At 36.4% G+C, this 12,426-nt stretch overlaps 1 protein-coding gene across 1 annotated transcript in view; it reads left to right on the top strand.

The window, feature by feature from the left end:
• Positions 1–12,426, top strand: part of AKT3 (AKT serine/threonine kinase 3) — a 140,620-nt gene that overhangs the window by 53,295 nt on the left and 74,899 nt on the right. The gene's annotated exons all lie outside the window — the stretch shown is intronic.

The following is a 12,426-nucleotide window of genomic DNA, read 5'->3' as shown; positions in this document are numbered from 1 at the left end:
ATATATTCAATAAAATACCAACCAAGTCGTTCTTCTCTTCTTAGCACTACTGTTAGTATAGGACATATTTCACAGGTAATTCAAAATTTCAATTTATATTGGGATCTCTAAGTTGCTAAGATTTTGTAATATTATTAAATTGTAATATATATATATAATTAAATTGTATTGTACAAATACATGTAGAAGTATTTCTAGCTTTTCAAATTGTGCGTTTTAAGCAATTTTTCAGTTATTTGTCAGAGTACAAAGATTTGTATAGTTTACATATTTTAAATTTATAATTTCTGTGTACATGTGTTGAGTAAATGACAGAGTGTATTCTGACACATATGTCAGGATATAATTTGGTTGTATAGAATGTGCAATTGTATTAGAGAGGCTCTTGGTTCAGTAGTTTGTCAGAACCATAGTGGCATCATTGCTTAGAGATGTGGTTGCTCTTAGAAGCTTGAATCACTTGAACCTGATTTTCTAGCTTGGCTGGAAAACAAGAATTGCACTCACAAGGCAGAGCAGCAGTCTGATTAATTAGTAGTTATCTTGCCTAAGTTCATGCTGATGCCCCTGCTCCTTTGCATCTTTCTTGCCCCCACCTAATTACTCCCATCTTTCCTTTGTGCTGATACTAGCTGTACAATGACCTGAAATGGTTTTAATCTGGTCAAAACTTTGTCTTGGGTTGTGCTTTTCTACACCTGTCTCAGCTGTGTTGGTGCCAGTGCTGATGCAGTGGAGTGGGACAGGGGATACAGTGCATACTTCCTTCACAGCTGGTCCTCACCTTCCCAAATGGACTGCATTATTATTGTTATTGTATTTGAGGTGAGCCAAAGTGGCCAAGAGCTGGGGCTTTCATTCCGTCAGTACTTCCTGGCTAGTGCCAGATTTCTGCTAGAGCAAAAGATGCATAGCAATTAAAGGAAGAACTTGCCTGTTTTGAAATGGTTTGCTCTGATTTCCTGATTATGAGATTTTTATTTTTTAAGAAAAAGTGCTCACACAAGTTTGGAAATGTGTCACAGCATTCAAGGAGAGGCTGGCTTTTCCTAAAGGTGTAGGATTGGGTGCTAAATTGGTGGAAGAGTGGCTGCATTGCCAATGGTGCAAACCACTGGTTTTGTGGTGAATTTATAGCACTCAGGTGGGACTGTGGATACAGAATGTTTGAAAATCTTTTCCTGAACTCTTCTAAAAACGTGTTCCTGTGAAATAACTGATACTCTGCTATTGGCCATTTGTGTTAAACCCTTTTGTCGTAGTCCTTCTTTTGAAAGTGAAGCCTAATCCAGTCTTTCTCTCCTCACTCTGCTTCTCTTGCTTCTCTCTAATTCTGGTTATTTCTCTGTGTTTATGTGTGTTTTGTCTTTGAAGCTCTTCTGTTGTCATGTAATTTTTTAAAAATGTAGTTCTCAAAATTGTAATTTGTTTATCTTAGAATAATACTTACAGTGTTTGTAAAGTTCTATAACTTTACAAATGAGAATATTTCCCTTCTCAGTGTTGCATACATAAACATGGGTTATATTAATTGTTCTTCAGTGGTTGATTGAAAACTAAACAGTGTGTGAGCATTTCAGTTTTTTCTGTAACTATTTATTAATTCAAGTTTTTCTTCAGTGTATTTAATCTGGTGTTTCTCAGCTCACTGGCATAGAGTTGCCACTCTGAAATTCTTTACCTTCTTAATAAACTCAAATAATTTTACGGTCAGGTAGTATATGCAGTGGTAACCCTAGATCATTGTGTACATTGACTGAAAAGGGTCCTAACAGAAAGCTGTTGAGCTTCATGGATTGAAATTTGAACATTAGACTGTGTAATCCTATTTTGATCTCCTTTTACCCAATTTCCTTTCTGTGTTCTGTTCCACCGCATTTTTTTTTCATTCATATTATTAGTTTCTTTAAACTTATTAAAAGTTTTTCTTAAAAGATGAAATAAATTGTGTCAGTGTCCATCCATTTTATTTTCTTGATGTTCTTAAAGATAGCCCATATGATGGGCACAATTTTTCTATTTAGAAGCAGTGTTGCCTTGTTTATCTTAGGTAAGTTTGTGTTATTTAATGTGTGATTAAAACCAGAATTTTAAGCAGTTTTCTTTGATTGCCATCCAGGCAAGTGACTTGAAATTTTCAAGGGTTTTTTTAATTTTTAAAATTTTATTTTTTATTTTTTTCCCATGGGGCTATGGGGTACAATTCTCCATTTAGAAGCCTTCAGTCGAACTGTTATCACTGAGGGACAGCTGTTTTCTGCCTGTAGCTTTCACCTCACTTACAATTTCTTAGTAACTGTGGATGTATTCTGCCTAGTTCTGGGACTCCTTAGTAATGAACACTCAGCTCCAATACCTCCTTTTTGATCTGGAGTGAAAGTATTTTTCTTTTACCTGAGGTAGATTCTGTTGTTGTCATCTGAGGTAAAACCCAACAGAAAGAAAACATTTGGGTTTTTTTCAAGTGTGTTATATTCAGCTGCAGACTTCATTTTGTATCTGTTTAATTTTCCCCCAAACTTTCATCTGTTTTAGTTTTTTTATTTCCTTTGCTTGGAAGTTTACTGCATCTTATTTTCTGAAAGCAGCACTCTAAGATTTATTAATTTTCCCATTTCACGACAGTGTTTCTTTATGTAAAGAAACCTACATTTCCCCAGCTCAATTCAGCTGGTTCCTTATCTTGTGTGACTGTGATGATTTGGTTGTAAGTACAGGTGAAAAGAGTGAAAATCTGGAAGTATGTGCTAAGGAGCAAGCAGATCCTAAGGGCTGGATGGTATATTTTGCAAATTTTACAGGTCCTTATGAATTAAGCATTTGGTTTATTAACAAAAATATTTAAATGGATGATCCAGGAAGAAAATGGGGGTGGAGGTGAGGGAGTGGATTTGAAGTCTTTGTCTCCCTCCCGTGCTCTGTGTTGAAGTTCAGTTTCACCTTTAATTTACTGAGTAGTTCCTGTCCCAAATGTGATGGAACTGAAATATTTTGTGGTTACTCTTAAATGGTTCTTAATTCCTCTATACTGCGTGGATGAGAAGAAAAATACTTCCTGGCCATGTGTTTTAGAGCCAACAGTATCAATAAGCGTTAGTGTCAATAAATTACTTCTCTGAACTTTATTATATGTGATATTTAGCTAGTTTGAGATAAATAACGAAAGTCCTTGAAGTGGACGCTATTTAAATTTGGGGGCATGGGATTTTCTGCAATTAATTGGATTGCTATGGTAGGCCAATATATTAAGTGCAGGCAGTTTTGCTGCTAATTACACACAACTTCTCTGGAGTATCGGATGTTCAGATCCATTTTATGAATATGGTAGGGAGAATAACAACTGTAAAACAAAGCACTGTGCATGTAAGTGACTGTTAGCGTGTATTTCAGAAGGGATAAATGCTCACCATATGGTACAATTACTGTGTCCAAGTTTTCAAATTAGCTTCTCTCATCCTCCTTATTACTGTCTTTAAAAAGAGAGGAAAAAAACCCAACATGATTTATCTACTCTGCAGCAGAACTCTTGACGCAAAACAGCAGCCCAGTTCTGTCCAGTTTTTTTTTTCCGAGCATAATAGAGGCTGTCGGACTTTTTTATACTAATTACTGTGTGAGCCTCAGATGAACCCCCTTCAATTCACAGGGCTTTGTTAAGGGAGGAGCTGTCAATGTGTCTGCCCGTTTGCAGCTGTGCTGTGGCTTTAGCTTGCTTAACATTATGCTGCTTTTTAGACTTGACAGAAGGGATTTTTTTTTTTATTTTTTTTTTTTTTTATTAAGGCAAAGCAGCCTTGTAGCGAAATGGTTTAAGCAGCTGCATTGTGGGGAAGCACAAAGAAGTTATTATTGTGTCTGTTTAGGGGGGTTGGATGGAGGGGGGAGATATTCGGCTGCTGTTGATGCCGATTGTTGACTTGCCATCTGCCAGATAGGGAGAAGAAAAAAATGACAGCTCCAGCAGGGTGTTCAAGAGGTTGTTTGGAGAGACGCATAAACATGTGCAGATGTCGAACTGAATAATGGCAAGAACTTGAGACGGTTTATGATGCTGCTGTTGTGTGTGCATATACAGAATGAATGTATGTGGAGATTTGGTTAGGAGGAGGGTACATATTAATTATCATTGTCCCCCACCGCCTTCTTTACTTCTGTTAATTAGTTCAGGAGTTTAATATCTTCCCTCCCTCTGTTGTTTATTCCTAAAAAGAGCCTTTCCTTGCAGTAGGGAAGAAAACTTTGGATTTCTCCATGTGGTGAGCTTAAAAAAACCCAAAGCAAGAACTTAACAAATTTGGTACTTGTGGACGTAGAAAGTGTAATGTAGTTATTTCAGTCGCAGACATTTGGGGGACAGGTGCTTTACAAGTTCTTACATAGCTTTGTCTGTCTGCTGCAAGGCTGGTACGTTGCATACCCCTACTTCTGCATCCTGAGCTTTTCTTATGCAGAAAGTGCCGATTGGTGATTGTCTTGTATTATTGAGTATGCTAGGGGTTAGAATGAGATTAGCAACTAATTTTCTCTTTCGGCTTGTTCTTGTTTTCAGTTCTTTCTCTGAAGGCAAGGAGCTGGTCAGGCAAAACTTACATTTTCCTGTTTGACTGTTGCACATAAAATAAATTTGAATTGCTCCATAGGAATATAGTTTTCTTTCTTTCCCTAAAATCCTTTCTTATTTCTTGTTCAGTGATTATGGTGAGTTTCCAGGATACTGTGAAAGAAATATGAGAAAGGATGCAAGCACAGAGGGAAATTAAGTTAGCCCAGAAAGACTAAAGGAAAGCATTATTATACAGGTGATCTCTTACTTTGAAGATAAAAATATAATCTTTAAAATAATGCATTTTCTTCTCTAATAGTATGTGACATTCAACATTCAGATATCTATAGTGAACTGAAAAATGGAAAATGAAACAGTGGTTGAGGTGCATTGTGGATGTGGATTGCAAACATGTCTTCATGTTATCAGTATGTATCAGGATTTTTTTTGTCATTTACAGCATAACTTAAATATTATTGGAATGAACCTTACCAGTGCTTCCCACCAAGCCCTTACCAAAAGTCAAGGAACTCCTTTTTATTGTGTCTTTCATCTTAAATCTAATAAGCATCTGTAGGTCCTTGATAACAATAACTACTGATGGGAGCATTGGATGTGCCCGTCTGTCATCACTGTGGCAGAGTGGGAAATGTCAGTTTTGGATTTTGTCAGTTTTAACTGAAAATTCAGGTGTGGCTGCCTCCTGCCCAAGTACCAATTTCTGCATCTGAGCCTGGACAGAGGTCAGCAGCACTACAAATGGAGATTAGCTTTTTGCCTGTTAATTGGGTTGCTGGTTCTTCTTCCCAGAATTCTGGTGTTTCATGTGTTCCATCACTGCTGGTGAGAAGCTCAGTTATTCTGGGTAGTGCTGCAAGGCTGCATATCACAAAGCACTTCATGCAACCAGAGAGGTCTCCTGATATGTGCAGCAGTAATGGGGTGCTCCAGCTCAAGCACTTTGAGGAATGCTTGGGCTTATCTCACACTGATTCTTTGCCAATGATGCAGGCTAAGCGACAAAGCAGAAAGGTTAACTTCAGTGATGTGCCTTGAGGAAGAAACATAGGTGAATGGTGTTGGTGCTGGCCTTTTGGCACCTAGCAAGGTTGGAGGCTAGGAGCACACCTAGTGACAGAGAGAAAGTTCAGAGGAGCTATTTTAAAATTATTGCAATGTGCCAGTTTCAAAAGACAGACGGTTTGCTTTATGAAAACATGCTAGCAGGTGTGCCAGTTTTAAGGGGGGGAAAGTTGCATAATTTTTGACAATGAACATGTCTTTAAAGAAACTCGGTCAAAGGATAATGGTATTGTCAAACTTACCATATTTTTCAAACAATGGAAAGTATGAAATCTCTTGTGTAAACCAGTGTTAGCTGTTTTACAAAATGCTGTAAGTAGATATTATTAACGTGTTTAACTCAGCTTGGCCACATGCAAAAAAGCATTTGTATTTTAATCATCTGACTATACATTTTAACTAAGTCCATGAATTTAAATTGTTGCTGCTGTAAATGAATCTCTTATTCACTGTAATTTATAGATTAATATTTGTATACTTGTCCTACTCTTAAAATTTTTCAAAAACCTGAAGAAGATCCTTTGGTCTACTAGCACTTGATAAAAGCAGAAGAAAGGAGTATTTTTTCTGTTAGACAAAGTACCACTTGATGCTGATAGAGCTAGAGAAAAAATATATATAAATATTTAAAAGTACTGAGAACATTAAGTTTTAGCTATAAAAAATATGTGAAACAATATTTAAAATGCTTGCATTTACACAAATACGGCTTAACACTACTAAAAAATAAAACACTGTTCTGAAAACCATGTAAATAGTGCAGCATTTTTGGGCTTTTATCCTATATTGCCTTGTTAAAGAGAAATATTTAGAAAATGTGAGTAGCGTTCCTAAATGTTTCCAGAATACAGACCTTGGTTTTCCATTCCTGAATACCAAGCATATTTAGAAAATATTGATCACCTTCGTTGCTCAAAGATGCTGATGCAGTACAAGACTCTGTTGTTCTAGACAGCATGTGCTAATAGCAACTGCTATTTAATTTATTTATTGTTCTATTTCTTATCCTTCAAGAATGAAGGGGAAGTGAAAGTGATGTTGAAACTGGCAAGTTTTTCTTCCTGCTGGCTCACAATGGGCATGGTAAAGGTCAATTCTCAATTTGTCAGGATGTCAGCTCACTCAGTATTTCTGGTATGATTTTTTAAAAGGACAAAATTGCATGCATATAAAAATGAACGTTTATTTTCCATGTGTTGCCAAAACACACCAGTAATTTTGAGTGGATATTGTAGACTCCCAATTTCAAAACTGCATTTATGTGTGAATAATGGTATGTCTGTCTCTCTGTTACTGAATACTTTCCTCTAGATTTTTTTGCATGTTTTATAGAAAAGATTGTTAATGCAACAGGAAATCATAGAATAAATAGCAGGGGCTGAAGTGCCTGCTGCATTTTTACAAGATAGGACAATATCTCACTCCACCAGTCGTAATGAAAAAGCCATGGTGGCTGGTGATTTGAACCCTAGAACCCTGGAATATGTTTATACATTGCATTCACAACCTGGGGGAGAAGAAAACCCCACAGTAAGAGCAGGGAGAATCTTTCCATTGGGGAGATTGGTCCTCCCCATCACTTTAGCTGCAGACGTGCACTTGAAACCACGGAGAACTGCTCTGTGACTTCTCCCTGCCTGCGACTGTGCCTCTGCTTGGAAGGAATCTGCTTTACTAGTAGAAGCACTTCTCTTTGGTCACTACTTAGTACTGCTTCAGGAACAAAGAATCTACTGTTTGCCAGCTCTTCAGTGCATCTGGGCTGGCATGGAGGACAGAGGGTTGTCCCTGCTTTCCTCCCCCCTTGCTCAGCTGAGGCACTTCTGGAGCTCATACACGAGGCTGCTTGCTGCCTTCTGCAGAATATTAACATCTGTGGGGTTTTCACTGGTTTCTGGCACCATACCTGTAAATAGCTGGGCATAAACTGTGCAGTCTTCTATCTAAGCTGGATTATTGAGGTGGTGTGGACAGTGAAAGGTACTTGAACTTTCTAACCTAAACTTCCCAATTTGCAAGAAACTTAAAGGAAACCTAGCTGTGGTATAAACCAATGCCCACATGTATCCTGAAATGTTTCCTATTTCTCAGCTGGGACTGGAAAAATTCATTTGTCTAATGCAAGTACAGATGTGCTCAAAATGTCATTCAGCATTGCTGGCAACCGTGGGAAAACAGTTAGTATAAATAAATAATCATCGTCGCACAGTGTAAGAGAGAATCAGAAAGTGGTAGTTCCAAATTCTGCTTTTCTTTAAACTGCCAGCAAATACTTATGAGAGGGCATCTAATAAAAAATACCATTTAAAATGCTAAGGCACATTAGGAAAAATCAGTTTCATTTAAATTTTTACTATGCAATAAGATTGTGTAAAATACCTTACATAATATATTATTACATAGTTGCATTAGTTTGAAGGACATAAATTATGAGGATAGGTATATTTTTTAGTTATCTTAAACATTTGTATTTACAGTTTTGAACTGAGCTGCAAATTTCTTATAATTAAATTAAAAATAAGTAAATATTCTAACAGAAGTGCTTCGCATTTACTTAGCGTCTACTGACTTAATCAAATAGTCTGCTGATGCTTCCAATCGTGTGTTAGGTAACACTGCCCTCAGAGGGCCAAGGTAAGGAAATTCAATCTCAAAACCACTGGCATTATTTCTGATAATTTTCTTTGACCTGACATTAATCACAGTTGTTTCTTTTTTAAAAAAATAGCATATAATTGTGTGATTTACTTTTATATGATGTTGCTTACTGCTCTTAGATAAATTCAGGGTCTTTTCCCCTCTATTTAGTAAATGGTGTTGTAGAGAGTTTGATCTAACAAAAAAAGTGCCATACAAAAAAAGGGGTAAAAAATAAAGGGAGACAATGTTTGTGTACTATTTCTTTTAAATCCATTTGAGTAAATTGATGAAACAGACAAAAGGAAGCAGTTTGGTGTATTCTCTTTTTGGAGGGTTTTTTTCCCCTCATTTCTTTTCCCCCCTTAAATCTCACTTATGTCTGTGTGGCAGCTGTTGCTTCTTTTAAGGAAGCAAGTTTTTGAACTCAGGTTTCTGTTGCTTATCAGCACTGTATATTAAAGACATTTCCTTCACACCTCTGAAACCATTTACATATTGGAAACTGTAGATGTTTTGCAAAAGTGTTTTATTAAAAATACATTTTAAAATAATACTATTAATTTTAAGTTACTGATTAATTTTCAATAATTGATAAATTTACATTTGATTAAAGATTACAAATGGTGAGACTAACAAAGCAACTGCTGAATCTGATGTGAAATACATGTTTGAAGAGAGAGTTTGAATTGTGACGTAAAGTAAAAGAAATTTTAAACTTTTGGGTGATAAATTTTTTAAAACAGATTTTTTTTACTACTCATATGATTTCTTAGAAAGCTCTCCTTTCTGAAGCTTCTCAACAGTATGAAAACTACCAATGTTGCATCACTGGAATAAGCATATTTTGTGAAATGTTGTCCTGAAGGCAGGTTTCTTGTTACTGGCTGTCAAAGGCAAAAAAAGAAAAATCATTAAGGCTGCAGTACAGAGGCAAATAAAGAGACAGCCACGAGGGTCATGTTCTAAACAAGCCTCCATTAAGCACTCTTTGTTACTGTTGTTAGCCAGTGTATTATTAAATACAACGTTAATTAAAGAGTTGCATGTTACGAGGGTGCTTTTTGCATGAAGATCAGGTTGAATTTTCATGTGCTTCAATAATATATTGCTGTCTTACTTAAGTCTTTTGGGTGTATTCTCTCAGTAGTTAATAAAAAAGCAGACCCAAACAACATAAAATTTGTATTTTGTGTGTATGTATGTATTGTCTGTATGTATCAGCGAGATGCATATTCTAGTGCCACTTTCCTCAAGTAGCTTAAAAAACTTTGCCTAGAATTGAAATGATGGAGGAATTATTTGGCTTTCTTTGCTGCAGTAGTTGCAATTAGAGACCTCTTCTTATTGTCTAATAAACAGATCCTAAAAGAATGTAGTTTTCAACTTGGAAGGGTGTAAACTTAGGCAAAATAATAATTTAACTTACATTAACACAGCAGGAAGCAGGGTACAAACAGATTATTGCTCTATGGCAAATCCACTGCTTTTTAAAATACTGTAGCTCCATTTTATTAAATTGTCAGGATATCTTGTGGTTTTCCTGGACTTCTCCTCTCTCATAGAATTACTTTTCACTTGATTTAGGAAATTTCACATGAGAATTTCCTATAGTGTGCTTGCATTGAGGTAATTAATAAATATATTCCAAATATCTTTAAAGTGACTTAATATTGGTAATACTGGGAAATACATTTTTTTTTTTTCTTTTAAATGCAGGGCTGCTAAGTTAGAAGACACGTGGAAATGTTTTTTTCTTTTCAAATACACTGCTTTGTTTTAGCATTTTTTGGTATGGAGAATTTATTTCAAGGCAAATCAGTAAGCACGTGTATTAAGAAGCATGGACTAAAATGTTTTTCTATATTTAGGCAGATTATGTAAAAGGAATGCAGTTATAAGAGAGCACCTAGAGTACATTTTGAGAGCACTTAACCCACTTGAGCAGCTAAGTGAACTGTTCATTGATACCACCGTTTAGTCTTCAAAAGTGTTCGCCCATTTGTTAATTAAATTACAAAATAAATATAGGGGAGATGATAAATATTCACATATAAGCCTTAGGGAAGAGTTGGAATATTGGTATTTTCAAGACAAAACCAATGTTTGTGTGTGTGCGTGTTCATATAGATGTTTTGAATAAATAGTCTGACCATCATTCATGATGGGAAACTACTTGGGAGAAACGTTCTTTAAAGAAATACGTCTGTGAAAGAAATAGATGGATCCTTATGAAGCCATAGTGTTTCACAGTTGCTTTTAAATTGCTTTTTCTTTCTCTGGCTATAGTTTATAGAGCGAAGTCAGAGGTACAGCTATGCTCATAGGCAAACTGGTACTTCTCTATTCTATGATTAGCTTTTATCCAGTGTTGCTGACTATCTTCAGAGGAGCTTGAAAATGCTATTCTGCTCTTCTAATGGTTCTTCTCCAGGCATAACATCAGCCACCTAACTCAGTAGGTGATTAAAAAAGTGTCGTTTTCTGATTAAGAGAATCTGTGTTTGACTGCTACTGGGTACTCAACCTGAAGTGTTGTCCTAAGTGGTGAAGAGGGAGCAGGTGATCAGAGAAGTGAGTGCTGGGTCTGTAAGGCCACCTGTTAGAACAGTGGCCTTACACAACACTCCTTTTCCAACAGTTTTCAACAGTATGTAAGGAAAGGCTGCCATTCTTTCCTCAGTGGCTATTAAGTGTACTTACCCTGTCAGCCCTGATCCTTAGAGCAGTCTGCTTATTTCCCTCTTCAGTTTATTCCTAGCAGAACTCTCTTTGAAACCTAAGCCCTTGGATAGCTGACCAGCTTTAGACATGTTGATATTGTCTCCATGCTGTCCTTGAACTCTTCAGCAGGTTTGGGTTGCCTGTCCCCTAGGTTAAGACTAAGATCTGGATAGATTGCAGACCCAGTAGCAGGCACTTTCTTTCCCTTACTCTTACAATGAAATGAGATATAATTTATTAGAAAAATACTGAAAATTCTCTTTTTAACTCTTTAAGAAAGCAAGATGTTAATATTTTTAAAACTTAGATTGGATGATCTGATACATAAGGTTTTGGGTTTGCTTCAACTATTGAGCCCATGCAGATTTCAGAAAATTTGTTGCAGGGAATATTTTAGATATTTTAAAAATATGACTCATACCTTTACTTAGGCCTATGGTTATTTTGTGTTCAAGTATTCAGCAAACTTAATTTATTGCTTTTCATGTAATGCTGATACAGTTTTTCATTCTTGTTGGTATTAAAGTTACATGTTTGTTTTCCCATGCTGTACTTGTGTTTCTTCTTCAGCTTACAAAGTATCTTGTACCTGTTAGTTTTGTTTTGGTTTTTATTGCATGCTTGTTATGTTAACTGGTATTTCCTACTGTGAAATGAGCTCAGACTGGCAGTATCAGTAGGGATGTTCCCAGCCAAACTAGAACCAGAGGCCTGAGAGAAACCTGTGCATCAATACAAATGTAACTAGTGCCATATCTGCTGTATTCATTTAGAGGTCAAATTAAATTACACTTGGACTTTTTCAGTTCTTTCTACCTATGTGAAAATGTCTGTATAGCAGTCAAGCAAGTACCCTGCTATCTAGAAGCAGGACTAAATAGGAAGAGTTTTGCTACATAAGCCAGCCTGAATAGCACAGTGTTAACTGTTCTTTTCTCTGTCTTGTATTCCCTACTCACCTTCTCTCCTTAAATATATGAAAATTGGACATGTTAGTGGCTGCAGTTGGATTTGTTAAGCCATGGGTATTGTCAAAATCCTTACAAGCTGTGCTCAAGTTTGTCAAGGCCATATCAGACTTCAGATACAATTAGTTGATTGCTGTGATGGAAAGGTGAGGGTGAGATTAATGAATTTTTAGATTACCCTTTAATGAAGTAACCTCCGCGTTAGATGGATGTAAACTTCTTCCTGACTTTTGAATGGCCTAAAAGCTGTGTAGCTACAGCTAACAAGGTGCTGATGTGGTAAAGGGCACTGCCAGGCTGGGGCTTAGTCCAGGAGCACTGCAGCCCCTAGGATAGTTTGTTTTGAGCATCTCACAAATGGTGACAAGTCCTAGGTTCCTTGTTGGAAATTCTGCATTGTTAATACATTTTTTTTCTGAAAATGTTCACTTGTATAATGATGAAACAGTGACTTTAAATTAAGTTTTAGTA

The sequence above is a fragment of the Parus major genome, chromosome 3 (genome assembly GCF_001522545.3).
Source record: "Parus major isolate Abel chromosome 3, Parus_major1.1, whole genome shotgun sequence".
Taxonomy (NCBI): domain Eukaryota; kingdom Metazoa; phylum Chordata; class Aves; order Passeriformes; family Paridae; genus Parus; species Parus major.
The sequence above is the reverse complement of the archived record's forward strand: the minus strand, read 5'-3'. Positions and strand labels throughout refer to the sequence as shown.